The sequence below is a fragment of the Pseudophryne corroboree genome, unplaced genomic scaffold, assembly GCF_028390025.1.
Source record: "Pseudophryne corroboree isolate aPseCor3 unplaced genomic scaffold, aPseCor3.hap2 scaffold_2389, whole genome shotgun sequence".
In the NCBI taxonomy this organism is placed as follows: Eukaryota; Metazoa; Chordata; class Amphibia; order Anura; family Myobatrachidae; genus Pseudophryne; species Pseudophryne corroboree.
In genome coordinates, this window is record NW_026969044.1 from 21,420 (window position 1) to 46,813 (window position 25,394).

At 36.0% G+C, this 25,394-nt stretch overlaps 13 non-coding genes across 13 annotated transcripts; all 13 read right to left on the minus strand.

Annotated features, from left to right (window-relative positions):
- Positions 1-1,214: 1,214 nt before the first annotated feature.
- On the minus strand, positions 1,215-1,307 carry TRNAI-AAU (transfer RNA isoleucine (anticodon AAU)). Its single transcript is given in 2 exon segments — positions 1,215-1,250; positions 1,270-1,307. It is a non-coding gene; the product is annotated as a tRNA-Ile (tRNA).
- A 2,168-nt stretch (positions 1,308-3,475) lies between these two features.
- TRNAI-AAU (transfer RNA isoleucine (anticodon AAU)) lies at positions 3,476-3,568 on the minus strand. The gene is given in 2 exon segments: positions 3,476-3,511; positions 3,531-3,568. It is a non-coding gene; the product is annotated as a tRNA-Ile (tRNA).
- An 807-nt stretch (positions 3,569-4,375) lies between these two features.
- TRNAI-UAU (transfer RNA isoleucine (anticodon UAU)) lies at positions 4,376-4,468 on the minus strand. The gene is given in 2 exon segments: positions 4,376-4,411; positions 4,431-4,468. It is a non-coding gene; the product is annotated as a tRNA-Ile (tRNA).
- Positions 4,469-5,283: 815 nt separating this feature from the next.
- TRNAI-UAU (transfer RNA isoleucine (anticodon UAU)) lies at positions 5,284-5,376 on the minus strand. The gene is given in 2 exon segments: positions 5,284-5,319; positions 5,339-5,376. It is a non-coding gene; the product is annotated as a tRNA-Ile (tRNA).
- Positions 5,377-6,187: 811 nt separating this feature from the next.
- On the minus strand, positions 6,188-6,280 carry TRNAI-UAU (transfer RNA isoleucine (anticodon UAU)). The gene is given in 2 exon segments: positions 6,188-6,223; positions 6,243-6,280. It is a non-coding gene; the product is annotated as a tRNA-Ile (tRNA).
- An 812-nt stretch (positions 6,281-7,092) lies between these two features.
- Positions 7,093-7,185, minus strand: TRNAI-UAU (transfer RNA isoleucine (anticodon UAU)). Its single transcript is given in 2 exon segments — positions 7,093-7,128; positions 7,148-7,185. It is a non-coding gene; the product is annotated as a tRNA-Ile (tRNA).
- A 1,709-nt stretch (positions 7,186-8,894) lies between these two features.
- TRNAI-UAU (transfer RNA isoleucine (anticodon UAU)) lies at positions 8,895-8,987 on the minus strand. Its single transcript is given in 2 exon segments — positions 8,895-8,930; positions 8,950-8,987. It is a non-coding gene; the product is annotated as a tRNA-Ile (tRNA).
- Positions 8,988-9,804: 817 nt separating this feature from the next.
- TRNAI-UAU (transfer RNA isoleucine (anticodon UAU)) lies at positions 9,805-9,897 on the minus strand. Its single transcript is given in 2 exon segments — positions 9,805-9,840; positions 9,860-9,897. It is a non-coding gene; the product is annotated as a tRNA-Ile (tRNA).
- Positions 9,898-16,982: 7,085 nt separating this feature from the next.
- TRNAI-UAU (transfer RNA isoleucine (anticodon UAU)) lies at positions 16,983-17,075 on the minus strand. Its single transcript is given in 2 exon segments — positions 16,983-17,018; positions 17,038-17,075. It is a non-coding gene; the product is annotated as a tRNA-Ile (tRNA).
- An 811-nt stretch (positions 17,076-17,886) lies between these two features.
- TRNAI-UAU (transfer RNA isoleucine (anticodon UAU)) lies at positions 17,887-17,979 on the minus strand. Its single transcript is given in 2 exon segments — positions 17,887-17,922; positions 17,942-17,979. It is a non-coding gene; the product is annotated as a tRNA-Ile (tRNA).
- Positions 17,980-18,791: 812 nt separating this feature from the next.
- Positions 18,792-18,884, minus strand: TRNAI-UAU (transfer RNA isoleucine (anticodon UAU)). Its single transcript is given in 2 exon segments — positions 18,792-18,827; positions 18,847-18,884. It is a non-coding gene; the product is annotated as a tRNA-Ile (tRNA).
- A 1,709-nt stretch (positions 18,885-20,593) lies between these two features.
- Positions 20,594-20,686, minus strand: TRNAI-UAU (transfer RNA isoleucine (anticodon UAU)). The gene is given in 2 exon segments: positions 20,594-20,629; positions 20,649-20,686. It is a non-coding gene; the product is annotated as a tRNA-Ile (tRNA).
- Positions 20,687-21,503: 817 nt separating this feature from the next.
- Positions 21,504-21,596, minus strand: TRNAI-UAU (transfer RNA isoleucine (anticodon UAU)). Its single transcript is given in 2 exon segments — positions 21,504-21,539; positions 21,559-21,596. It is a non-coding gene; the product is annotated as a tRNA-Ile (tRNA).
- Positions 21,597-25,394: the final 3,798 nt, after the last annotated feature.

The following is a 25,394-nucleotide window of genomic DNA, read 5'->3' on the forward strand; positions in this document are numbered from 1 at the left end:
TTACTGATGTCCTTATTTAGGACTGATAGGTTTTTAATAGTCAATTATTTATTTTTGAAAAAAAGTGAAGCTGTTTACTGTGTTCTTTGCATTACCAAGTCCAGCAAGAAATGTGCTGGTACTATCCAGAGCTGTCAGTATGGATTATCATGCTATATTGCAGAAAATCAATTTGATGCAACTGCTTTACCAACAGTATGTTAATCTTTTCCGTTGCTGTTTTGTTGGCTGACTGAAGGAAGATATGCAGTGCATTTGAACCAAAGCAGATGTGTGCTGACAACTTAAATGCACAATCATAGTAACATAGTAACATAGTAACATAGTATCTGAGGTTGAAAAAAGACAATTGTCCATCGAGTTAAACCTATTTGTGGTGTCCTCTGCATGATGATTTGACTAAATAGTAACTATAATGCATGACTATGCACCATACCCCTGGATATCCTTATCCAATTGGAATTTATCTAACCCATTCTTAAAGGTGTTGACAGATTCCGCCATTACAACTCCCTCGGGCAGGGAATTCCAAACACGTATTGTCCTTACCGTGAAAAAGCCTTTACGCCGTATTGTGCGGAATCTCCTCTCCTCTAACCTGAGCGAGTGTCCACGAGTCCTCTGTGTTGATCTAACCAAAAACAGGTACCGCGCAAGCTCTGAGTATTGTCCCCATATATATTTGTAGATGTTGATCATATCCCCTCTTAGTCTCCGCTTTTCCAATGTAAACATGCCTAGTCTTTCAAGCCTTTCCTTGTATTCCATCGTCTCCATGCCCTTAATTAGTTTGGTCGCCCTCCTTTGTACCTTTTCAAGCTCCAGGATATCCTTTTTGTAGTACGGTGCCCAGAACTGTACACAGTATTCAAGGTGTGGCCTCACTAGTGATTTATATAATGGGAGTATAATACTCTCGTCCCTAGCATCAATACCCCGTTTTATGCATGCTAATATCTTATTAGCCTTCTTTGCTGCAGTCCTACTTTGGGTACTACTGCTTAGCTTGCTATCTATGAGGACACCTAAGTCCTTTTCCAGTACAGAATCCCCTAGTTTTACCCCATTTAGTAGGTAGGTGTAATTTTTTTTTTTTTTTGTGTTTTTTCTTTCTTTCTTCCATCCTTTGTAATATCATATTAAATATTAAGGTAGCAGTTTATAATCAATGACTAATGACATAAGAAAAGGAAAAAAAAAACAGTATACAAATATGCTCCAGGTAAGGCTTGAACTCACAACCTCAGCATTGCTCAACTGATACTGTCTTATTAGTACCGCGCGCTGACCAATTGCGCCACTGGAGCACTTTGCAGCATTCATTGGTTATGCTAGATGTGGATTTTATTCAATACAATCAGTACAGTCATAAGAATTGAAAAAGAAAATCATTTTTGGTGATGAATGATGAGCAACAAAGGAACATGCATGCCAGATGGCACTTGAATAAGCTGTCCACTGTGATAGAAAAGGTTTAAAAAACAACAACAACAACAATGTTATCATAATTAATGTCATATTTTAGCTTCTGTGGTCATTTTTTACAAGCTAAACACTGCAAGACTGTTTTACAGTTGAAGCAAGGATAAAATATCAACTCTAGTGATGAGACACTTGCTGTAATGACTTCCGCCCCATATAGGACTTGGACCCCCTGGCTTAGGAGGGCAGTGACTTATCCATTATGCCAGTGGTGCTTACTGATGTTCTTATTTAAGACTGTTAGGTTTTTAATAGTCAATTGTTTATTTTTGAGGAAAAAGTGAAGCTGTTTAGTGTGTTCTTTGCATTACCAAGTCCAGCAAGAAATGTGCTGGTACTATCCAGAGCTGTCAGTATGGATTATCATGCTATATTGCAGAAAATCAATTTGATGCAACTGCTTTACCAACAGTATGTTAATCTTTTCCATTGCTGTTTTGTTGGCTGACTGAAGGAAGATATGCAGTGCATTTGAACCAAAGCAGATGTGTGCTGACAACTTAAATGCACAATCATGTTTGTGTTTTCTCTTTCTTTCTTCCATCCTTTGTAATATCATATTAAATATTAAGGTAGCAGTTTATAATCAATGACTAATGACATAAGAAAAGGAAAAAAAAACAGTATACAAAGATGCTCCAGGTGAGGCTTGAACTCACAACCTCGGCATTGCTCAACAGATACTGTCTTATAAGTACCGCGCGCTGACCAATTGTGTCACTGGAGCACTTTGCAGCATTAATTGGTTATGCTAGATGTGAATTTTATTCAATACAATCAGTACAGTCATAAGAATTGAAAAAGAAAATCATTTTTGGTGATGAATGATGAGCAACAAAGGAACATGCATGCCAGATGGCACTTGAATAAGCTGTCCACTGTGATAGAAAAGGTTTAAAAAACAACAACAACAATGTTATCATAATTAATGTCATATTTTAGCTTCTGTGGTCATTTTTTACAAGCTAAACACTGCAAGACTGTTTTACAGTTGAAGCAAGGATAAAATATCAACTCTAGTGATGAGACACTTGCTGTAATGACTTCCAACTCAGACGGGACTTAAACCCACAACCACTGGCTTAGGAGAACAGTGCCTTACCCATTATGCCAGTGGTGCTTACTGATGTTCTTATTTAAGACTGTTAGGTTTTTAATAGTCAATTATTTATTTTTGAAGAGCACTTTGCAGCATTAATTTGTTATGCTAGATGTGGATTTTATTCAATACAATCAGTACAGTCATAAGAATTGAAAAAGAAAATCATTTTTGGTGATGAATGATGAGCAACAAAGGAACATGCATGCCAGATGGCACTTGAATAAGCTGTCCACTGTGATAGAAAAGGTTTAAAAAACAACAACAACAATGTTATCATAATTAATGTCATATTTTAGCTTCTGTGGTCATTTTTTACAAGCTAAACACTGCAAGACTGTTTTACAGTTGAAGCAAGGATAAAATATCAACTCTAGTGATGAGACACTGCTGTAATGACTTCCAACTCAGATGGGACTTAAACCCACAACCACTGGCTTAGGAGAACAGTGCCTTATCCATTATGCCAGTGGTGCTTACTGATGTCCTTATTTAAGACTGATAGGTTTTTAATACTCAATTATTTATTTTTGAAAAAAAGTGAAGCTGTTTACTGTGTTCTTTGCATTACCAAGTCCAGCAAGAAATGTGCTGGTACTATCCAGAGCTGTCAGTATGGATTATCATGCTATATTGCAGAAAATCAATTTGATGCAACTGCTTTACCAACAGTATGTTAATCTTTTCCATTGCTGTTTTGTTGGCTGACTGAAGGAAGATATGCAGTGCATTTGAACCAAAGCAGATGTGTGCTGACAACTTAAATGCACAATCATGTTTGTGTTTTTTCTTTCTTTCTTCCATCCTTTGTAATATCATATTAAATATTAAGGTAGCAGTTTATAATCAATGACTAATGACATAAGAAAAGGAAAAAAAAACAGTATACAAATATGCTCCAGGTAAGGCTTGAACTCACAACCTCGGCATTGCTCAACTGATACTGTCTTATTAGTACCGCGCGCTGACCAATTGCGCCACTGGAGCACTTTGCAGCGTTAATTGGTTATGCTAGATGTGGATTTTATTCAATACAATCAGTACAGTCATAAGAATTGAAAAAGAAAATCATTTTTGGTGATGAATGATGAGCAACAAAGGAACATGCATGCCAGATGGCACTTGAATAAGCTGTATACGGTGACAGAAAAGGTTTAAAAAACAACAACAACAATGTTATCATAATTAATGTCATATTTTAGCTTCTGTGGTCATTTTTTACAAGCTAAACACTGCAAGACAGTTTTACAGTTGAAGCAAGGATAAAATATCAACTCTAGTGATGAGACACTTGCTGTAATTACTTCCACCCCATATGGGACTTGGACCCCCTGGCTTAGGAGGGCGGTGACTTATCCATTATGCCAGTGGTGCTTACTGATGTTCTTATTTAAGACTGTTAGGTTTTTAATAGTCAATTATTTATTTTTGAGGAAAAAGTGAAGCTGTTTACTGTGTTCTTTGCATTACCAAGTCCAGCAAGAAATGTGCTGGTACTATCCAGAGCTGTCAGTATGGATTATCATGCTATATTGCAGAAAATCAATTTGATGCAACTGCTTTACCAACAGTATGTTAATCTTTTCCATTGCTGTTATGTTGGCTGACTGAAGGAAGATATGCAGTGCATTTGAACCAAAGCATATGTGTGCTGACAACTTAAATGCACAATCATGTTTGTGTTTTTTCTTTCTTTCTTCCATCCTTTGTAATATCATATTAAATATTAAGGTAGCAGTTTATAATCAATGACTAATGACATAAAAAAAGGAAAAAAAAAACATTATACAAAGCTGCTCCAGGTGAGGCTTGAACTCACAACCTCGGCATTGCTCAACAGTTACTGTCTTATAAGTACCGTGCGCTGACCAATTGCGCCACTGGAGCACTTTGCAGCATTAATTGGTTATGCTAGATGTGGATTTTATTCAATACAATCAGTACAGTCATAAGAATTGAAAAATAAAATAATTTTTGGTGATGAATGATGAGCAACAAAGGAACATGCATGCCAAATGGCACTTGAATAAGCTGTCCACTGTGATAGAAAAGGTTTAAAAAACAACAACAACAACAATGTTATCATAATTAATGTCATATTTTAGCTTCTGTGGTCATTTTTTACAAGCTAAACACTGCAAGACTGTTTTACAGTTGAAGCAAGGATAAAATATCAACTCTAGTGATGAGACACTTGCTGTAATGACTTCCACCCCATATAGGACTTGGACCCCCTGGCTTAGGAGGGCAGGGACTTATCCATTATGCCAGTGGTGCTTACTGATGTTCTTATTTAAGACTGTTAGGTTTTTAATAGTCAATTATTTATTTTTGAGGAAACAGTGAAGCTGTTTACTGTGTTCTTTGCATTACCAAGTCCAGCAAGAAATGTGCTGGTACTATCCAGAGCTGTCAGTATGGATTATCATGCTACAGTATATTGCAGAAAATCAATTTGATGCAACTGCTTTACCAACAGTATGTTAATCTTTTCCATTGCTGTTTTGTTGGCTGACTGAAGGAAGATATGCAGTGCATTTGAACCAAAGCATATGTGTGCTGACAACTTAAATGCACACTCATGTTTGTGTTTTTTCTTTCTTTCTTCCATCCTTTGTAATATCATATTAAATATTAAGGTAGCAGTTTATAATCAATGACTAATGACATAAAAAAAAGGAAAAAAAAAACATTATACAAAGTGCTCCAGGTGAGGCTTGAACTCACAACCTCGGCATTGCTCAACAAATACTGTCTTATAAGTACCGCGCGCTGACCAATTGCGCCACTGGAGCACTTTGCAGCATTAATTGGTTATGCTAGATGTGGATTTTATTCAATACAATCAGTACAGTCATAAGAATTGAAAAAAAATATCATTTTTGGTGATGAATGATGAGCAACAAAGGAACATGCATGCCAGATGGCACTTGAATAAGCTGTCCACTGTGATAGAAAAGGTTTAAAAAACAACAACAACAACAACAATGTTATCATAATTAATGTCATATTTTAGCTTCTGTGGTCATTTTTTACAAGCTAAACACTGCAAGACTGTTTTACAGTTGAAGCAAGGATAAAATATCAACTCTAGTGATGAGACACTTGCTGTAATGACTTCCACCCAATATAGGACTTGGACCCCCTGGCTTAGGAGGGCAGTGACTTATCCATTATGCCAGTGGTGCTTACTGATGTTCTTATTTAAGACTGTTAGGTTTTTAATAGTCAATTATTTATTTTTGAGGAAAAAGGGAAGCTGTTTACTGTGTTCTTTGCATTACCAAGTCCAGCAAGAAATGTGCTGGTACTATCCAGAGCTGTCAGTATGGATTATCATGCTATATTGCAGAAAATCAATTTGATGCAACTGCTTTACCAACAGTATGTTAATCTTTTCCATTGCTGATTTATTGGCTGACTGAAGGAAGATATGCAGTGCATTTGAACCAAAGCAGATGTGTGCTGACAACTTAAATGCACAATCATGTTTGTGTTTTTTCATTCTTTCTTCCATCCTTTGTAATATCATATTAAATATTAAGGTAGCAGTTTATAATCAATGACTAATGACACAAGAAAAGGAAAAAAAACAGTATACAAAGATGCTCCAGGTGAGGCTTGAACTCACAACCTCAGCATTGCTGAACAGATACTGTCTTATAAGTACCGCGCGCTGACCAATTGCGCCACTGGAGCACTTTGCAGCATTAATTGGTTATGCTAGATGTGGATTTTATTCAATACAATCAGTACAGTCATAAGAATTGAAAAAGAAAATCATTTTTGGTGATGAATGAAGAGCAACAAAGGAACATGCATGCCAGATGGCACTTGAATAAGCTGTCCACTGTGATAGAAAAGGTTTAAAAAACAACAACAACAATGTTATCATAATTAATGTAATATTTTAGCTTCTGTGGTCATTTTTTACAAGCTAAACACTGCAAGACTGTTTTACAGTTGAAGCAAGGATAAAATATCAACTCTAGTGATGAGACACTTGCTGTAATGACTTCCAACTCAGACGGGACTTAAACCCACAACCACTGGCTTAGGAGAAAAGTGCCTTACCCATTATGCCAGTGGTGCTTACTGATGTTCTTATTTAAGACTGTTAGGTTTTTAATAGTCAATTATTTATTTTTGAGGAAAAAGTGAAGCTGTTTACTGTGTTCTTTGCATTACCAAGTCCAGCAAGAAATGTGCTGGTACTATCCAGAGCTGTCAGTATGGATTATCATGCTATATTGCAGAAAATCAATTTGATGCAACTGCTTTACCAACAGTATGTTAATCTTTTCCATTGCTGTTTTGTTGGCTGACTGAAGGAAGATATGCAGTGCATTTGAACCAAAGCAGATGTGTGCTGACAACTTAAATGCACAATCATGTTTGTGTTTTTTCTTTATTTCTTCCATCCTTTGTAATATCATATTAAATATTAAGGTAGCAGTTTATAATCAATGACTAATGACATAAGAAAAGGAAAAAAAAACAGTATACAAAGATGCTCCAGGTGAGGCTTGAACTCACAACCTCGGCATTGCTCAACAGATACTGTCTTATAAGTACCACGTGCTGACCAATTGCGCCACTGGAGCACTTTGCAGCACTAATTGGTTATGCTAGATGTGGATTTTATTCAATACAATCAGTACAGTCATAAGAATTGAAAAAGAAAATCATTTTTGGTGATGAATGATGAGCAACAAAGGAACATGCATGCCAGATGGCACTTGAATAAGCTGTCCACGGTGATAGAAAAGGTTTAAAAAACAACAACAACAATGTTATCATAATTAATGTAATATTTTAGCTTCTGCGGTCATTTTTTACAAGCTAAACACTGCAAGACTGTTTTACAGTTGAAGCAAGGATAAAATATCAACTCTAGTGATGAGACACTGCTGTAATGACTTCCAACTCAGATGGGACTTAAACCCACAACCACTGGCTTAGGAGAACAGTGCCTTATCCATTATGCCAGTGGTGCTTACTGATGTCCTTATTTAAGACTGATAGGTTTTTAATAGTCAATTATTTATTTTTGAATAAAAGTGAAGCTGTTTACTGTGTACTTTGCATTACCAAGTCCAGCAAGGAATGTGCTGGTACTATCCAGAGCTGTCAGTATGGATTATCATGCTATATTGCAGAAAATCAATTTGATGCAACTGCTTTACCAACAGTATGTTAATATTTTCCATTGCTGTTTTGTTGGCTGACTGAAGGAAGATATGCAGTGCATTTGAACCAAAGCAGATGTGTGCTGACAACTTAAATGCACAATCATGTTTGTGTTTTTTCTTTCTTTCTTCCATCCTTTGTAATATCATATTAAATATTAAGGTAGCAGTTTATAATCAATGACTAATGACATAAGAAAAGGAAAAAAAAACAGTATACAAAAATGCTCCAGGTAAGGCCTGGACTCACAACCTCGGCATTGCTCAACTGATACTGTCTTATTAGTACCGCGCGCTGACCAATTGCGCCACTGGAGCACTTTGCAGCATTCATTGGTTATGCTAGATGTGGATTTTATTCAATACAATCAGTACAGTCATAAGAATTGAAAAAGAAAATCATTTTTGGTGATGAATGATAAGCAACAAAGGAACATGCATGCCAGATGGCACTTGAATAAGCTGTCTACGGTGATAGAAAAGGTTTAAAAAACAACAACAACAATGTTATCATAATTAATGTCATATTTTAGCTTCTGTGGTCATTTTTTACAAGCTAAACACTGCAAGACTGTTTTACAGTTGAAGCAAGGATAAAATATCAACTCTAGTGATGAGACACTTGCTGTAATGACTTCCACCCCATATGGGACTTGGACCCCCTGGCTTAGGAGGGCGGTGACTTATCCATTATGCCAGTGGTGCTTACTGATGTTCTTATTTAAGACTGTTAGGTTTTTAATAGTCAATTATTTATTTTTGAGGAAAAAGTGAAGCTGTTTACTGTGTTCTTTGCATTACCAAGTCCAGCAAGAAATGTGCTGGTACTATCCAGAGCTGTCAGTATGGATTATCATGCTATATTGCAGAAAATCAATTTGATGCAACTGCTTTACCAACAGTATGTTAATCTTTTCCATTGCTGTTTTGTTGGCTGACTGAAGGAAGATATGCAGTGCATTTGAACCAAAGCATATGTGTGCTGACAACTTAAATGCACAATCATGTTTGTGTTTTTTCTTTCTTTCTTCCATCCTTTGTAATATCATATTAAATATTAAGGTAGCAGTTTATAATCAATGACTAATGACATAAAAAAAGGAAAAAAAAACATTATACAAAGCTGCTCCAGGTGAGGCTTGAACTCACAACCTCGGCATTGCTCAACAGATACTGTCTTATAAGTACCGTGCGCTGACCAATTGCGCCACTGGAGCACTTTGCAGCATTAATTGGTTATGCTAGATATGGATTTTATTCAATACAATCAGTACAGTCATAAGAATTGAAAAAGAAAATCATTTTTGGTGATGAATGATGAGCAACAAAGGAACATGCATGCCAGATGGCACTTGAATAAGCTGTCCACTGTGATAGAAAAGGTTTAAAAAACAACAACAACAACAACAATGTTATCATAATTAATGTCATATTTTAGCTTCTGTGGTCATTTTTTACAAGCTAAACACTGCAAGACTGTTTTACAGTTGAAGCAAGGATAAAATATCAACTCTAGTGATGAGACACTTGCTGTAATGACTTCCACCCCATATAGGACTTGGACCCCCTGGCTTAGGAGGGCAGGGACTTATCCATTATGCCAGTGGTGCTTACTGATGTTCTTATTTAAGACTGTTAGGTTTTTAATAGTCAATTATTTATTTTTGAGGAAACAGTGAAGCTGTTTACTGTGTTCTTTGCATTACCAAGTCCAGCAAGAAATAAGCTGGTACTATCCAGAGCTGTCAGTATGGATTATCATGCTACAGTATATTGCAGAAAATCAATTTGATGCAACTGCTTTACCAACAGTATGTTAATCTTTTCCATTGCTGTTTTGTTGGCTGACTGAAGGAAGATATGCAGTGCATTTGAACCAAAGCATATGTGTGCTGACAAATTAAATGCACAATCATGTTTGTGTTTTTTCTTTCTTTCTTCCATCCTTTGTAATATCATATTAAATATTAAGGTAGCAGTTTATAATCAATGACTAATGACATAAAAAAAAAGAAAAAAATCATTATACAAAGCTGCTCCAGGTGAGGCTTGAACTCACAACCTCGGCATTGCTCAACAGATACTGTCTTATAAGTACCGCGCGCTGACCAATTGCGCCACTGGAGCACTTTGCAGCATTAATTGGTTATGCTAGATGTGGATTTTATTCAATACAATCAGTACAGTCATAAGAATTGAAAAAGAAAATCATTTTTGGTGATGAATGATGAGCAACAAAGGAACATGCATGCCAGATGGCACTTGAATAAGCTGTCCACGGTGATATAAAAGGTTTAAAAAACAACAACAACAACAACAATGTTATCATAATTAATGTCATATTTTAGCTTCTGTGGTCATTTTTTACAAGCTAAACACTGCAAGACTGTTTTACAGTTGAAGCAAGGATAAAATATCAACTCTAGTGATGAGATACTTGCTGTAATGACTTCCACCCCATATAGGACTTGGACCCCCTGGCTTAGGAGGGCAGTGACTTATCCATTATGCCAGTGGTGCTTACTGATGTTCTTATTTAAGACTGTTAGGTTTTTAATAGTCAATTATTTATTTTTGAGGAAAAAGTGAAGCTGTTTACTGTGTTCTTTGCATTACCAAGTCCAGCAAGAAATGTGCTGGTACTATCCAGAGCTGTCAGTATGGATTATCATGCTATATTGCAGAAAATCAATTTGATGCAACTGCTTTACCAACAGTATGTTAATCTTTTCCATTGCTGTTTTGTTGGCTGACTGAAGGAAGATATGCAGTGCATTTGAACCAAAGCAGATGTGTGCTGACAACTTAAATGCAGAATCATGTTTGTGTTTTCTCTTTCTTTCTTCCATCCTTTGTAATATCATATTAATATTAAGGTAGCAGTTTATAATCAATGACTAATGACATAAGAAAAGGAAAAAAAACTGTATACAAAGATGCTCCAGTTGAGGCTTGAACTCACAACCTCGGCATTGCTCAACAGATACTGTCTTATAAGTACCGCACGCTGACCAATTGTGTCACTGGAGCACTTTGTAGCATTAATTGGTTATGCTAGATGTGGATTTTATTCAATACAATCAGTACAGTCATAAGAATTGAAAAAGAAAATCATTTTTGGTGATGAATGATGAGCAACAAAGGAACATGCATGCCAGATGGCACTTGAATAAGCTGTCCACGGTGATAGAAAAGGTTTAAAAAACAACAACAACAATGTTATCATAATTAATGTCATATTTTAGATTCTGTGGTCATTTTTTACAAGCTAAACACTGCAAGACTGTTTTACAGTTGAAGCAAGGATAAAATATCAACTCTAGTGATGAGACACTTGCTGTAATGACTTCCAACTCAGACGGGACTTAAACCCACAACCACTGGCTTAGGAGAACAGTGCCTTATCCATTATGCCAGTGGTGCTTACTGATGTCCTTATTTAAGACTGATACGTTTTTAATAGTCAATTATTTATTTTTGAAAAAAAGTGAAGCTGTTTACTGTGTTCTTTGCATTACCAAGTCCAGCAAGAAATGTGCTGGTACTATCCAGAGCTGTCAGTATGGATTATCATGCTATATTGCAGAAAATCAATTTGATGCAACTGCTTTACCAACAGTATGTTAATCTTTTCCATTGCTGTTTTGTTGGCTGACTGAAGGAAGATATGCAGATTTGTGCTGACAACTTAAATGCACAATCATGTTTGTGTTTTTTCATTCTTTCTTCCATCCTTTGTAATATCATATTAAATATTAAGGTAGCAGTTTATAATCAATGATTAATGACATAAGAAAAGGAAAAAAAAACAGTATACAAAGATGCTCCAGGTGAGACTTGAACTCACAACCTCGGCATTGCTCAACAGATACTGTGTTATAAGTATCGTACGCTGATCAATTGCGCCACTGGAGCACTTTGCAGCATTGTTTGGTTATGCTAGATGTGGATTTTATTCAATACAATCAGTACAGTCATAAGAATTGAAAAAGAAAATCATTTTTGGTGATGAATGATGAGCAACAAAGGAACATGCATGCCAGATGGCACTTGAATAAGCTGTCCACGGTGATAGAAAAGGTTTAAAAAACAACAACAACAATGTTATCATAATTAATGTCATATTTTAGCTTCTGTGGTCATTTTTTACAAGCTAAACACTGCAAGACTGTTTTACAGTTGAAGCAAGGATAAAATATCAACTCTAGTGATGAGACACTTACTGTAATGACTTCCAACTCAGACGGGACTTAAACCCACAACCACTGGCTTAGGAGAACAGTGCCTTACCCATTATGCCAGTGGTGCTTACTGATGTTCTTATTTAAGACTGTTAGTTTTAAAAGTCAATTATTTATTTTTTGAGAAAAAAGTGAAGCTGTTTACTGTGTTCTTTGCATTACCAAGTCCAGCAAGAAATGTGCTGGTACTATCCAGAGCTGTCAGTATGGATTATCATGCTATATTGCAGAAAATCAATTTCATGCAACTGCTTTACCTACAGTATGTAAATCTTTTCCATTGCTGTTTTGTTGGCTGACTGAAGGAAGATATGCAGATGTGTGCTGACAACTTAAATGCACAATCATGTTTGTGTTTTTTCTTTCTTTCTTCCCTCCTTTGTAATATCATATTAAATATTAAGGTAGCAGTTTACAATCAATGACTAACGACATAAGAAAAGAAAAAAAAAACAGTATACAAAGATGCTCCAGGTGAGGCTTGAACTCCCAACCTCAGAATTGCTCAACAGATACTGTTTTATAAGTACCGCACGCTGACCAATTGCACCACTGAAGCACTTTGCAGCATTGATTGGTTATGCTAGATGTGGATTTTATTCAATACAATCAGTACAGTCATAAGAATCTAAAAAGAAAATCATTTTTGGTGATGAATGATGAGCAACAAAGGAACATGCATGCCAGATGGCACTTGAATAAGCTGTCCACGGTGATAAAAAAGGTTTACAAAACAACAACAACAATGTTATCATAATTAATGTCATATTTTAGCTTCTGTGGTCATTTTTTACAAGCTAAACACTGCAAGACTGTTTTACAGTTGAAGTAAGGATAAAATATCAACTCTAGTGATGAGACACTTGCTGTAATGACTTCCACCCCATATGGAACTTGGACCCCCTGGCTTAGGAGGGCAGTGACTTATCCATTATGCCAGTGGTGCTTACTGATGTTCTTATTTAAGACTGTTAGGTTTTTAATAGTCAATTATTTATTTTTGAGGAAAAAGTGAAGCTGTTTACTGTGTTCTTTGCATTACCAAGTCCAGCAAGAAATGTGCTGGTACTATCCAGAGCTGTCAGTATGGATTATCATGCTATATTGCAGAAAATCAATTTGATGCAACTGCTTTACCAACAGTATGTTAATCTTTTCCATTGCTGTTTTGTTGGCTGACTGAAGGAAGATATGCAGTGCATTTGAACCAAAGCAGATGTGTGCTGACAACTTAAATGCACAATCATGTTTGTGTTTTTTCTTTCTTTCTTCCAACCTTTGTAATATCATATTAAATATTAAGGTAGCAGTTTATAATCAATGACTAATGACATAAAAAAAGGAAAAAAAACAGTATACAAAGATGCTCCACGTGAGGCTTGAACTCACAACCTCGGCATTGCTCAGCAAATACTGTCTTATTAGTATCGCGCACTGACCAATTGCACCACTGGAGCACTTTGCAGCATTAGTTGGTTATGCTAGATGTGGATTTTATTCAATACAATCAGTACAGTCATAAGAATTGAAAAAGAAAATCATTTTTGGTGATGAATGATGAGCAACAAAGGAACATGCATGCCAGATGGCACTTGAATAAGCTGTCCACGGTGATAGAAAAGGTTTAAAAAACAACAACAACAATGGTATCATAATTAATGTCATATTTTAGCTTCTGTGGTCATTTTTTACAAGCTAAACACTGCAAGACTGTTTTACAGTTGAAGCAAGGATAAAATATCAACTCTAGTGATGAGACACTTGCTGTAATGACTTCCAACTCAGACGGGACTTAAACCCACAACCACTGGCTTAGGAGAACAGTGCCTTATCCATTATGCCAGTGGTGCTTACTGATGTTCTTATTTAAGACTGTTAGGTTTTTAATAGTCAATTATTTATTTTTTGAGGAAAAAGTGAAGCTGTTTACTGTGTTCTTTGCATTACCAAGTCCAGCAAGAAATGTGCTGGTACTATCCAGAGCTGTCAGTATGGATTATCATGCTATATTGCAGAAAATCAATTTGATGCAACTGCTTTACCAACAGTATGTTAATCTTTTCCATTGCTGTTTTGTTGGCTGACTGAAGGAAGATATGCAGTGCATTTGAACCAAAGCAGATGTGTGCTGACAACTTAAATGCACAATCATGTTTGTGTTTTTTCTTTCTTTCTTCCAACCTTTGTAATATCATATTAAATATTAAGGTAGCAGTTTATAATCAATGACTAATGACATAAAAAAAGGAAAAAAAACAGTATACAAAGATGCTCCAGGTGAGGCTTGAACTCACAACCTCGGCATTGCTCAACAAATACTGTCTTATTAGTATCGCGCACTGACCAATTGCACCACTGGAGCACTTTGCAGCATTAGTTGGTTATGCTAGATGTGGATTTTATTCAATACAATCAGTACAGTCATAAGAATTGAAAAAGAAAATCATTTTTGGTGATGAATGATGAGCAACAAAGGAACATGCATGCCAGATGGCACTTAAATAAGCTGTCCACGGTGATAGAAAAGGTTTAAAAAACAACAACAACAATGTTATCATAATTAATGTCATATTTTAGCTTCTGTGGTCATTTTTTACAAGCTAAACACTGCAAGACTGTTTTACAGTTGAAGCAAGGATAACATATCAACTCTAGTGATGAGACACTTGCTGTAATTACTTCCACCCCATATGGGACTTGGACCCCCTGGCTTAGGAGGGCAGTGACTTATCCATTATGCCAGTGGTGCTTACTGATGTTCTTATTTAAGACTGTTAGGTTTTTAATAGTCAATTATTTATTTTTGAGGAAAAAGTGAAGCTGTTTACTGTATTCTTTGCATTACCAAGTCCAGCAAAAAATGTGCTGGTACTATCCAGAGCTGTCAGTATGGATTATCATGCTATATTGCAGAAAATCAATTTGATGCAACTGCTTTACCAACAGTATGTTAATCTTTTCCATTGCTGTTTTGTTGGCTGACTGAAGGAAGATATGCAGTGCATTTGAACCAAAGCAGATGTGTGCTGACAACTTAAATGCAGAATCATGTTTGTGTTTTCTCTTTCTTTCTTCCATCCTTTGTAATATCATATTAATATTAAGGTAGCAGTTTATAATCAATGACTAATGACATAAGAAAAGGAAAAAAAAACAGTATACAAAGATGCTCCAGGTGAGGCTTGAACTCACAACCTCGGCATTGCTCAACAGATACTGTCTTATAAGTACCGCGCGCTGACCAATTGTGTCACTGGAGCACTTTGTAGCATTAATTGGTTATGCTAGATGTGGATTTTATTCAATACAATCAGTACAGTCATAAGAATTGAAAAAGAAAATCATTTTTGGTGATGAATGATGAGCAACAAAGGAACATGCATGCCAGATGGCACTTGAATAAGCTGTCCACGGTGATAGAAAAGGTTTAAAAAACAACAACAACAATGTTATCATAATTAATGTCATATTTTAGATTCTGTGGTCATTTTTTACAAGCTAAACACTGCAAGACTGTTTTACAGTTGAAGCAAGGATAAAATATCAACTCTAGTGATGAGACACTTGCTGTAATGACTTCCAACTCAGACGGGACTTAAACCCACAACCACTGGCTTAGGAGAACAGTGCCTTATCCATTATGCCAGTGGTGCTTACTGATGTCCTTATTTAAGACTGATACGTTTTTAATAGTCAATTATTTATTTTTGAAAAAAAGTGAAGCTGTTTACTGTGTTCTTTGCATTACCAAGTCCAGCAAGAAATGTGCTGGTACTATCCAGAGCTGTCAGTATGGATTATCATGCTATATTGCAGAAAATCAATTTGATGCAACTGCTTTACCAACAGTATGTTAATCTTTTCCATTGCTGTTTTGTTGGCTGACTGAAGGAAGATATGCAGTGCATTTGAACCAAAGCATATGTGTGCTGACAACTTAAATGCACAATCATGTTTGTGTTTTTTCTTTCTTTCTTCCATCCTTTGTAATATCATATTAAATATTAAGGTAGCAGTTTATAATCAATGACTAATGACAAGGGAAAAAAACAGTATACAAAGATGTTCCAGGTGAGGCTTGAACTCAAAACCTCGGCATTGCTCAACAGATACTGTCTTATAAGTACCGTGCGCTGACCAATTGCGCCACTGGAGCACTTTGCAGCATTAATTGGTTATGCTAGATGTGGATTTTATTCAATACAATCAGTACAGTCATAAGAATTGAAAAATAAAATAATTTTTGGTGATGAATGATGAGCAACAAAGGAACATGCATGCCAAATGGCACTTGAATAAGCTGTCCACTGTGATAGAAAAGGTTTAAAAAACAACAACAACAACAATGTTATCATAATTAATGTCATATTTTAGCTTCTGTGGTCATTTTTTACAAGCTAAACACTGCAAGACTGTTTTACAGTTGAAGCAAGGATAAAATATCAACTCTAGTGATGAGACACTTGCTGTAATGACTTCCACCCCATATAGGACTTGGACCCCCTGGCTTAGGAGGGCAGGGACTTATCCATTATGCCAGTGGTGCTTACTGATGTTCTTATTTAAGACTGTTAGGTTTTTAATAGTCAATTATTTATTTTTGAGGAAACAGTGAAGCTGTTTACTGTGTTCTTTGCATTACCAAGTCCAGCAAGAAATGTGCTGGTACTATCCAGAGCTGTCAGTATGGATTATCATGCTACAGTATATTGCAGAAAATCAATTTGATGCAACTGCTTTACCAACAGTATGTTAATCTTTTCCATTGCTGTTTTGTTGGCTGACTGAAGGAAGATATGCAGTGCATTTGAACCAAAGCATATGTGTGCTGACAACTTAAATGCACACTCATGTTTGTGTTTTTTCTTTCTTTCTTCCATCCTTTGTAATATCATATTAAATATTAAGGTAGCAGTTTATAATCAATGACTAATGACATAAAAAAAAGGAAAAAAAAAACATTATACAAAGTGCTCCACGTGAGGCTTGAACTCACAACCTCGGCATTGCTCAACAAATACTGTCTTATAAGTACCGCGCGCTGACCAATTGCGCCACTGGAGCACTTTGCAGCATTAATTGGTTATGCTAGATGTGGATTTTATTCAATACAATCAGTACAGTCATAAGAATTGAAAAAAAATATCATTTTTGGTGATGAATGATGAGCAACAAAGGAACATGCATGCCAGATGGCACTTGAATAAGCTGTCCACTGTGATAGAAAAGGTTTAAAAAACAACAACAACAACAACAATGTTATCATAATTAATGTCATATTTTAGCTTCTGTGGTCATTTTTTACAAGCTAAACACTGCAAGACTGTTTTACAGTTGAAGCAAGGATAAAATATCAACTCTAGTGATGAGACACTTGCTGTAATGACTTCCACCCAATATAGGACTTGGACCCCCTGGCTTAGGAGGGCAGTGACTTATCCATTATGCCAGTGGTGCTTACTGATGTTCTTATTTAAGACTGTTAGGTTTTTAATAGTCAATTATTTATTTTTGAGGAAAAAGGGAAGCTGTTTACTGTGTTCTTTGCATTACCAAGTCCAGCAAGAAATGTGCTGGTACTATCCAGAGCTGTCAGTATGGATTATCATGCTATATTGCAGAAAATCAATTTGATTCAACTGCTTTACCAACAGTATGTTAATCTTTTCCATTGCTGATTTATTGGCTGACTGAAGGAAGATATGCAGTGCATTTGAACCAAAGCAGATGTGTGCTGACAACTTAAATGCACAATCATGTTTGTGTTTTTTCATTCTTTCTTCCATCCTTTGTAATATCATATTAAATATTAAGGTAGCAGTTTATAATCAATGACTAATGACACAAGAAAAGGAAAAAAAACAGTATACAAAGATGCTCCAGGTGAGGCTTGAACTCACAACCTCAGCATTGCTGAACAGATACTGTCTTATAAGTACCGTGCGCTGACCAATTGCGCCACTGGAGCACTTTGCAGCATTAATTGGTTATGCTAGATGTGGATTTTATTCAATACAATCAGTACAGTCATAAGAATTGAAAAAGAAAATCATTTTTGGTGATGAATGAAGAGCAACAAAGGAACATGCATGCCAGATGGCACTTGAATAAGCTGTCCACTGTGATAGAAAAGGTTTAAAAAACAACAACAACAATGTTATCATAATTAATGTAATATTTTAGCTTCTGTGGTCATTTTTTACAAGCTAAACACTGCAAGACTGTTTTACAGTTGAAGCAAGGATAAAATATCAACTCTAGTGATGAGACACTTGCTGTAATGACTTCCAACTCAGACGGGACTTAAACCCACAACCACTGGCTTAGGAGAAAAGTGCCTTACCCATTATGCCAGTGGTGCTTACTGATGTTCTTATTTAAGACTGTTAGGTTTTTAATAGTCAATTATTTATTTTTGAGGAAAAAGTGAAGCTGTTTACTGTGTTCTTTGCATTACCAAGTCCAGCAAGAAATGTGCTGGTACTATCCAGAGCTGTCAGTATGGATTATCATGCTATATTGCAGAAAATCAATTTGATGCAACTGCTTTACCAACAGTATGTTAATCTTTTCCATTGCTGTTTTGTTGGCTGACTGAAGGAAGATATGCAGTGCATTTGAACCAAAGCAGATGTGTGCTGACAACTTAAATGCACAATCATGTTTGTGTTTTTTCTTTACTTCTTCCATCCTTTGTAATATCATATTAAATATTAAGGTAGCAGTTTATAATCAATGACTAATGACATAAGAAAAGGAAAAAAAAACAGTATACAAAGATGCTCCAGGTGAGGCTTGAACTCACAACCTCGGCATTGCTCAACAGATACTGTCTTATAAGTACCACGTGCTGACCAATTGCGCCACTGGAGCACTTTGCAGCACTAATTGGTTATGCTAGATGTGGATTTTATTCAATACAATCAGTACAGTCATAAGAATTGAAAAAGAAAATCATTTTTGGTGATGAATGATGAGCAACAAAGGAACATGCATGCCAGATGGCACTTGAATAAGCTGTCCACGGTGATAGAAAAGGTTTAAAAAACAACAACAACAATGTTATCATAATTAATGTAATATTTTAGCTTCTGCGGTCATTTTTTACAAGCTAAACACTGCAAGACTGTTTTACAGTTGAAGCAAGGATAAAATATCAACTCTAGTGATGAGACACTGCTGTAATGACTTCCAACTCAGATGGGACTTAAACCCACAACCACTGGCTTAGGAGAACAGTGCCTTATCCATTATGCCAGTGGTGCTTACTGATGTCCTTATTTAAGACTGATAGGTTTTTAATAGTCAATTATTTATTTTTGAATAAAAGTGAAGCTGTTTACTGTGTACTTTGCATTACCAAGTCCAGCAAGGAATGTGCTGGTACTATCCAGAGCTGTCAGTATGGATTATCATGCTATATTGCAGAAAATCAATTTGATGCAACTGCTTTACCAACAGTATGTTAATATTTTCCATTGCTGTTTTGTTGGCTGACTGAAGGAAGATATGCAGTGCATTTGAACCAAAGCAGATGTGTGCTGACAACTTAAATGCACAATCATGTTTGTGTTTTTTCTTTCTTTCTTCCATCCTTTGTAATATCATATTAAATATTAAGGTAGCAGTTTATAATCAATGACTAATGACATAAGAAAAGGAAAAAAAAACAGTATACAAAAATGCTCCAGGTAAGGCCTGGACTCACAACCTCGGCATTGCTCAACTGATACTGTCTTATTAGTACCGCGCGCTGACCAATTGCGCCACTGGAGCACTTTGCAGCATTCATTGGTTATGCTAGATGTGGATTTTATTCAATACAATCAGTACAGTCATAAGAATTGAAAAAGAAAATCATTTTTGGTGATGAATGATAAGCAACAAAGGAACATGCATGCCAGATGGCACTTGAATAAGCTGTCTACGGTGATAGAAAAGGTTTAAAAAACAACAACAACAATGTTATCATAATTAATGTCATATTTTAGCTTCTGTGGTCATTTTTTACAAGCTAAACACTGCAAGACTGTTTTACAGTTGAAGCAAGGATAAAATATCAACTCTAGTGATGAGACACTTGCTGTAATGACTTCCACCCCATATGGGACTTGGACCCCCTGGCTTAGGAGGGCGGTGACTTATCCATTATGCCAGTGGTGCTTACTGATGTTCTTATTTAAGACTGTTAGGTTTTTAATAGTCAATTATTTATTTTTGAGGAAAAAGTGAAGCTGTTTACTGTGTTCTTTGCATTACCAAGTCCAGCAAGAAATGTGCTGGTACTATCCAGAGCTGTCAGTATGGATTATCATGCTATATTGCAGAAAATCAATTTGATGCAACTGCTTTACCAACAGTATGTTAATCTTTTCCATTGCTGTTTTGTTGGCTGACTGAAGGAAGATATGCAGTGCATTTGAACCAAAGCATATGTGTGCTGACAACTTAAATGCACAATCATGTTTGTGTTTTTTCTTTCTTTCTTCCATCCTTTGTAATATCATATTAAATATTAAGGTAGCAGTTTATAATCAATGACTAATGACATAAAAAAAGGAAAAAAAAACATTATACAAAGCTGCTCCAGGTGAGGCTTGAACTCACAACCTCGGCATTGCTCAACAGATACTGTCTTATAAGTACCGTGCGCTGACCAATTGCGCCACTGGAGCACTTTGCAGCCTTAATTGGTTATGCTAGATATGGATTTTATTCAATACAATCAGTACAGTCATAAGAATTGAAAAAGAAAATCATTTTTGGTGATGAATGATGAGCAACAAAGGAACATGCATGCCAGATGGCACTTGAATAAGCTGTCCACTGTGATAGAAAAGGTTTAAAAAACAACAACAACAACAACAATGTTATCATAATTAATGTCATATTTTAGCTTCTGTGGTCATTTTTTACAAGCTAAACACTGCAAGACTGTTTTACAGTTGAAGCAAGGATAAAATATCAACTCTAGTGATGAGACACTTGCTGTAATGACTTCCACCCCATATAGGACTTGGACCCCCTGGCTTAGGAGGGCAGGGACTTATCCATTATGCCAGTGGTGCTTACTGATGTTCTTATTTAAGACTGTTAGGTTTTTAATAGTCAATTATTTATTTTTGAGGAAACAGTGAAGCTGTTTACTGTGTTCTTTGCATTACCAAGTCCAGCAAGAAATAAGCTGGTACTATCCAGAGCTGTCAGTATGGATTATCATGCTACAGTATATTGCAGAAAATCAATTTGATGCAACTGCTTTACCAACAGTATGTTAATCTTTTCCATTGCTGTTTTGTTGGCTGACTGAAGGAAGATATGCAGTGCATTTGAACCAAAGCATATGTGTGCTGACAAATTAAATGCACAATCATGTTTGTGTTTTTTCTTTCTTTCTTCCATCCTTTGTAATATCATATTAAATATTAAGGTAGCAGTTTATAATCAATGACTAATGACATAAAAAAAAAGAAAAAAATCATTATACAAAGCTGCTCCAGGTGAGGCTTGAACTCACAACCTCGGCATTGCTCAACAGATACTGTCTTATAAGTACCGCGCGCTGACCAATTGCGCCACTGGAGCACTTTGCAGCATTAATTGGTTATGCTAGATGTGGATTTTATTCAATACAATCAGTACAGTCATAAGAATTGAAAAAGAAAATCATTTTTGGTGATGAATGATGAGCAACAAAGGAACATGCATGCCAGATGGCACTTGAATAAGCTGTCCACGGTGATATAAAAGGTTTAAAAAACAACAACAACAACAACAATGTTATCATAATTAATGTCATATTTTAGCTTCTGTGGTCATTTTTTACAAGCTAAACACTGCAAGACTGTTTTACAGTTGAAGCAAGGATAAAATATCAACTCTAGTGATGAGATACTTGCTGTAATGACTTCCACCCCATATAGGACTTGGACCCCCTGGCTTAGGAGGGCAGTGACTTATCCATTATGCCAGTGGTGCTTACTGATGTTCTTATTTAAGACTGTTAGGTTTTTAATAGTCAATTATTTATTTTTGAGGAAAAAGTGAAGCTGTTTACTGTGTTCTTTGCATTACCAAGTCCAGCAAGAAATGTGCTGGTACTATCCAGAGCTGTCAGTATGGATTATCATGCTATATTGCAGAAAATCAATTTGATGCAACTGCTTTACCAACAGTATGTTAATCTTTTCCATTGCTGTTTTGTTGGCTGACTGAAGGAAGATATGCAGTGCATTTGAACCAAAGCAGATGTGTGCTGACAACTTAAATGCAGAATCATGTTTGTGTTTTCTCTTTCTTTCTTCCATCCTTTGTAATATCATATTAATATTAAGGTAGCAGTTTATAATCAATGACTAATGACATAAGAAAAGGAAAAAAAACTGTATACAAAGATGCTCCAGGTGAGGCTTGAACTCACAACCTCGGCATTGCTCAACAGATACTGTCTTATAAGTACCGCACGCTGACCAATTGTGTCACTGGAGCACTTTGTAGCATTAATTGGTTATGCTAGATGTGGATTTTATTCAATACAATCAGTACAGTCATAAGAATTGAAAAAGAAAATCATTTTTGGTGATGAATGATGAGCAACAAAGGAACATGCATGCCAGATGGCACTTGAATAAGCTGTCCACGGTGATAGAAAAGGTTTAAAAAACAACAACAACAATGTTATCATAATTAATGTCATATTTTAGATTCTGTGGTCATTTTTTACAAGCTAAACACTGCAAGACTGTTTTACAGTTGAAGCAAGGATAAAATATCAACTCTAGTGATGAGACACTTGCTGTAATGACTTCCAACTCAGACGGGACTTAAACCCACAACCACTGGCTTAGGAGAACAGTGCCTTATCCATTATGCCAGTGGTGCTTACTGATGTCCTTATTTAAGACTGATACGTTTTTAATAGTCAATTATTTATTTTTGAAAAAAAGTGAAGCTGTTTACTGTGTTCTTTGCATTACCAAGTCCAGCAAGAAATGTGCTGGTACTATCCAGAGCTGTCAGTATGGATTATCATGCTATATTGCAGAAAATCAATTTGATGCAACTGCTTTACCAACAGTATGTTAATCTTTTCCATTGCTGTTTTGTTGGCTGACTGAAGGAAGATATGCAGATTTGTGCTGACAACTTAAATGCACAATCATGTTTGTGTTTTTTCATTCTTTCTTCCATCCTTTGTAATATCATATTAAATATTAAGGTAGCAGTTTATAATCAATGATTAATGACATAAGAAAAGGAAAAAAAAACAGTATACAAAGATGCTCCAGGTGAGGCTTGAACTCACAACCTCGGCATTGCTCAACAGATACTGTGTTATAAGTATCGTGCGCTGATCAATTGCGCCACTGGAGCACTTTGCAGCATTGATTGGTTATGCTAGATGTGGATTTTATTCAATACAATCAGTACAGTCATAAGAATTGAAAAAGAAAATCATTTTTGGTGATGAATGATGAGCAACAAAGGAACATGCATGCCAGATGGCACTTGAATAAGCTGTCCACGGTGATAGAAAAGGTTTAAAAAACAACAACAACAATGTTATCATAATTAATGTCATATTTTAGCTTCTGTGGTCATTTTTTACAAGCTAAACACTGCAAGACTGTTTTACAGTTGAAGCAAGGATAAAATATCAACTCTAGTGATGAGACACTTACTGTAATGACTTCCAACTCAGACGGGACTTAAACCCACAACCACTGGCTTAGGAGAACAGTGCCTTACCCATTATGCCAGTGGTGCTTACTGATGTTCTTATTTAAGACTGTTAGTTTTAAAAGTCAATTATTTATTTTTTGAGAAAAAAGTGAAGCTGTTTACTGTGTTCTTTGCATTACCAAGTCCAGCAAGAAATGTGCTGGTACTATCCAGAGCTGTCAGTATGGATTATCATGCTATATTGCAGAAAATCAATTTCATGCAACTGCTTTACCAACAGTATGTAAATCTTTTCCATTGCTGTTTTGTTGGCTGACTGAAGGAAGATATGCAGATGTGTGCTGACAACTTAAATGCACAATCATGTTTGTGTTTTTTCTTTCTTTCTTCCCTCCTTTGTAATATCATATTAAATATTAAGGTAGCAGTTTACAATCAATGACTAACGACATAAGAAAAGAAAAAAAAAACAGTATACAAAGATGCTCCAGGTGAGGCTTGAACTCCCAACCTCAGAATTGCTCAACAGATACTGTTTTATAAGTACCGCACGCTGACCAATTGCACCACTGGAGCACTTTGCAGCATTGATTGGTTATGCTAGATGTGGATTTTATTCAATACAATCAGTACAGTCATAAGAATCTAAAAAGAAAATCATTTTTGGTGATGAATGATGAGCAACAAAGGAACATGCATGCCAGATGGCACTTGAATAAGCTGTCCACGGTGATAAAAAAGGTTTACAAAACAACAACAACAATGTTATCATAATTAATGTCATATTTTAGCTTCTGTGGTCATTTTTTACAAGCTAAACACTGCAAGACTGTTTTACAGTTGAAGTAAGGATAAAATATCAACTCTAGTGATGAGACACTTGCTGTAATGACTTCCACCCCATATGGAACTTGGACCCCCTGGCTTAGGAGGGCAGTGACTTATCCATTATGCCAGTGGTGCTTACTGATGTTCTTATTTAAGACTGTTAGGTTTTTAATAGTCAATTATTTATTTTTGAGGAAAAAGTGAAGCTGTTTACTGTGTTCTTTGCATTACCAAGTCCAGCAAGAAATGTGCTGGTACTATCCAGAGCTGTCAGTATGGATTATCATGCTATATTGCAGAAAATCAATTTGATGCAACTGCTTTACCAACAGTATGTTAATCTTTTCCATTGCTGTTTTGTTGGCTGACTGAAGGAAGATATGCAGTGCATTTGAACCAAAGCAGATGTGTGCTGACAACTTAAATGCACAATCATGTTTGTGTTTTTTCTTTCTTTCTTCCAACCTTTGTAATATCATATTAATATTAAGGTAGCAGTTTATAATCAATGACTAATGACATAAAAAAAGGAAAAAAAACAGTATACAAAGATGCTCCACGTGAGGCTTGAACTCACAACCTCGGCATTGCTCAGCAAATACTGTCTTATTAGTATCGCGCACTGACCAATTGCACCACTGGAGCACTTTGCAGCATTAGTTGGTTATGCTAGATGTGGATTTTATTCAATACAATCAGTACAGTCATAAGAATTGAAAAAGAAAATCATTTTTGGTGATGAATGATGAGCAACAAAGGAACATGCATGCCAGATGGCACTTGAATAAGCTGTCCACGGTGATAGAAAAGGTTTAAAAAACAACAACAACAATGGTATCATAATTAATGTCATATTTTAGCTTCTGTGGTCAT